Source organism: Haemaphysalis longicornis, unplaced genomic scaffold (assembly GCF_048455015.1).
Source record: "Haemaphysalis longicornis isolate Haplotype H1 unplaced genomic scaffold, Haemaphysalis longicornis Haplotype H1 scaffold_9, whole genome shotgun sequence".
Taxonomy (NCBI): Eukaryota; Metazoa; Arthropoda; class Arachnida; order Ixodida; family Ixodidae; genus Haemaphysalis; species Haemaphysalis longicornis.
The window spans coordinates 27,300,587-27,304,841 of NW_027526460.1; positions in this window are offsets into that span (position 1 = coordinate 27,300,587).

The following is a 4,255-nucleotide window of genomic DNA, read 5'->3' on the forward strand; positions in this document are numbered from 1 at the left end:
ATTTTCTGCCACTACTCCAAGGTAGGTGTGCAGAAAGAGCTCACCGGAATAAAATGGCCGAAGAACTTGCGTGCTTTGAATTGCGCAACTCAGAAGCTGCTAGTCTGGCTCATTTAGTAGCGACATTTCATTAAGATAATGCGGAAATTAGTGCAAACCCGCCAGCGTAATGCCTACAAAACGCAGTCAAGGCACCCGACGTGCACCTACGCCAGAGAGGGGAAAGCGGTCGCTCAGCGGTCGCTCAGCCGGTCGCGGCGAGCGACCGCTGAATGAGAGGGCACGTTTACCTCTCGCCCAATGGAATGCTCTATATGTACGGATGTCATGGTTTGCACATTAAAAGTTCACCGAAAAAGAAAGCGTACAAATAAGGAAAGAACAGCCGGGTAGAAAACGCTGGGGAAATATAGCTACTTAGTTCTTAGACGTTACGGAGTCATTCCTTCCTGTTTACGCCGTCCTTTGACGCTGGTGAATTGTCAAGCGAAATTCAAAACCCAGCAGTGCACGCAAGACATGTAGACAGGCTGCATTTGTGTTCGAGAAAAGAAAAGGAGTCTCATCCGCGCAAAGGAACAGATTCGAGGCCCGATGCACAATTTGGTCAGGAAGCATTAGCCCCTCGCTATGATATTGCGTCCGCACTTCCCTTTCGACTTTCCTTTGTCTATTTGGGGGTTCACGAAAGCAGGGAACGTAGGGGAAAAGTAAGACCCACCGGCATAATGCTAAAATTTTATTGATAGATCCTGTGGCGCGTACATACTGCAAAAATTAGACTGAGCATAGCAACATGGTATCTCTCTCTCTCTCTCTCTCTCTCTCTCTCTCTCTCTCTCTCTCTCCTCTCTCTCCTCTCTCTCTCTCTCTCTCTCTCTCTCTCTCTCTCTCTCCGTCTGTTACTCCTGGTAATGGTGAATTTCTAAGCCCCACAAACGAGATGTTCCTAGTATTATTGAATACCACCCGCGCACATTCGTTCACGGATTGGCTTAAGCCGGCCGTATCTTACACATTCGCCGACTCTACGTGCGCCGTCTCCAAAGTCGTGTCACAGTTCGTGCTCGCAAACATTTCGCGCATGTTTTTTTTTTTTTTTTTTTTTTTTGCTGCGGAGAAAAGGAATAGTCGTGCGGAACTACGCTACGTAGCAGACAAAATGCGAAACAGGGAGAGAAACCTTGCAATGCTAGATCGTACGAGCCGCTATTAGAGACGCCAGGTACGAGTTGGGTTATGTCGCGCGGTCTGTGTGTCGTCGCATTCGCCCGTGTGCGTGATTGTCAGTGTGTACGTCCTTGCGGTGGCTGCCTCTCCCGCTACGTGCGGCCGTCTCAAAGCGTCGCGCATGAATTATTCAGGTCCCGGGATACGCAAACAAGGCCGCCACTGTCGTAGTGGCGGAGAAAAGCTATTCACGGCCAGTGGAGCACACTCTGTGTGCGTGGCCGCCATTCCCTTCACCCATCGGAGGCTGGGAGTCAGAAGGAATGAAGCACTGGAAACGACACCCCGCCTTAGGGCTTGATTGGATCAAACAAAATAAACCAAACGAAGTAATCTAGTCTCGTCGATGCCCGGAACTCCAAGACTGCGCATAATATAGCAAATCTCTTTTTTTTTGTGGGGGGGGGGGGGGGAGAGGGGGGGGGGAGGGGGGGGAAGGGGGGGAGAAGTTCTTGTCTGTCATGAAGAGCTCCTTAGTTATTTTCTTAGTTTTGTAGCACACTACGCCCGTATTCACACGTAGGCTGTCACGAAAAATGGTCTGGTTTGGATGCATGATGATGTAAGAGTCATGTTCCTAACTTCCTTGGAGTATATCGGGGAAACAGCTTGCTATACAGTGTACACAGAGTATTACAGAGTCAGTGGCTAAGGCGGTGTGCAACTTAGGAGAAAATGAGTGGTTGCGGCAGTAAATTTGACAGGGCGATATTCAACGCGTTGAAATGTTCACGTCTCTGATCCCCGCGTTTGTTCGCGCCGCGCCAAAAAGATGTTCTACGGGAAACGGGAAGCCACACACTCTTCGGATAAAAAGGCAACCTTGCCTCTCTAAACAAAATTTTATGTTTGGTCTTATCAGTTGCGCTATCAACTTGAGCAAATATTTGTTGAGCATTCTTTTATTTTATTGAATTGAACGAGGAAAGAAGAATGATTGCCATCGGCTGAACTGTAACAGTCGCTCTCCCCTCTGTATGGTGCCTGGTTACTGGTGCCTTCTAAATCAAGGAGCAGCAGCGGAATCGGCAGCAGAAGATCTGTTCCTTTTTTGCTTCGCCGGCAGCCCGAGTATGAATATTCAATCAGCCCCAGATTGCGCCTCGCGGAGTTTCTCCCCTTCGTGCCGTGGGAATGCGCACCCTTGTAGCTTTATGAGCACAAAAAGAGAAGAGCTTAAAAAAATGAAAAGGGAAGTACAACTCATTAACGTGTTGCGCCGTGGGGTCTCAAGACGGCAATCTGGCGCTGAGTCGTTAAAGCGAGCATTTTTCGCCGCGTTAACGTGGTGCCTTACTACCGCCTTCATTGCACCGTATGTTCCTCCCCTCAGAACGCGTGATCCTTGTTTGTTCCGTCGATGCACACGTATGACGCACGCATAACGTGTCGCCTAGATATCTCGGCTCGATTAATGGGTTATTGCTTACGGGCAAACTCGCCCTCCTTCCCTGTCTCCGACTCCCAGAGACTCGGAGACGGCCCAAGATGCCGTGGCTTTTCGTGTCGGCTGGCGAACCGTGTAACTCTGTTAGCGACTTCATTGCGCTCATGTCTCGCCTGAAGGGGGCTTCATCCATCTTCCTTCTCTCTCATTGGGTTCTAGGGCTTGGGAAAACAGCAGCTTGAAGTGGTTGTCGCTGGAGCGGGAATAATTTAGTATGGGCGAAGCAGATCTCGGCATCGCAGGTTTCTTGGCGTCATTTTGAACAGCAGAGCTATTTTCACCGACGCAAATCCGTCCGGCCGAGACAGAAAACCCCGAGCGCACGTCCGCACGTGCCTCGCGGCGACCGCCCAGCTAGCAAAACAACACTACCGAACGCACGCCGGGCGCGCGTGGGCTAAGGCACCATGAGGAGCTCCCGCCTTCGTCGTCGTCGTCGTGTAGCGTCGGCTCCGCCACGGGTCCCGCCGCGCCAAAGGCGGGGACAACGAATCTGTCAAGCCATGCCTTCACAATGCACATGTGGAAGACGTCTACAGGGCCAGATGACGAAGAAGTGGAGGTCTATAGGAAGCAGTACAAGAGGATTTGCCCTACGCGGCGGTGCCGTCGGCAGACGACGACGAAAGGAATAACGGCTATTACAAGCTGAATGAAGCACTGTACACACTTTAATGGTCTTTGCTTTACAGCGCTGTTGCACAGCTGGAATCCGGCTGCTCCCTCTCTCCTGGGACCCGGTGTCAGTGCGGGGAGAGGCAAGGTCGACCCCCAGCTCTGCTGTTGCTCCAGCCTTGCACCACTACTGCAAACTGCGCCAATTTTTTAACATCTTTGATCTAACAGAAAAATACACATCTGCTACATCAGTTTATATAAAGACCAATTACATACAGGCAAACGATTCTAACACTGCTGACATGGTTCAGACATGTCAGCATGTCCAGAATATCTAGTACGTATGTAGCACATCGGGTAACCAGCTACGGACGGACGGATTGACACATTTTTTGGGCGGGTCGCCTAAGTATGCATACGCATTAAAAGTAGTATCGGCTTTTAAGCCTTTATCAACAGCATTCATTGGTAAACCGTAGTACAACAAACTTCCCAATTTGGCTTAAACGAGACAGCAAGATGAGGGAAAGTGGAGAGGCGGAGGAATGTTGGGCGTTAAGCCGGCCAGCCCACTGGCCGTTAGGGAACCCGACTGAGTGGGCGCAGTTACGTGGTTGGCGTGACACGCGCACTTCTCGAGATTCTGGGTGCATGCCAAACAAATCAGAAGAGCGGTTCCCTGACCACTCTTCCTTTCCCGACACGTACCACGAGAGAAAACCAACATGGGACGCAGCGTAACAGCTGCACACACAAAAGCGGTAAGTACGGGCCCCCGCTCGGCCAGAAGAAAGCCTTCTCTGCGGGCCGTCCTGGCTCCCAAGTAGTACACACTTTGAAAGGAAGGCGCCGTATCTGCTCTGCCTGCACCGTTGCTTGGCTGGCACTTCACCGGCGTTCCTTCAGCATTCATTCTCACATAGCGGCTTGGCATGTTCTTTCTGCTGCAGGAGGTCATTT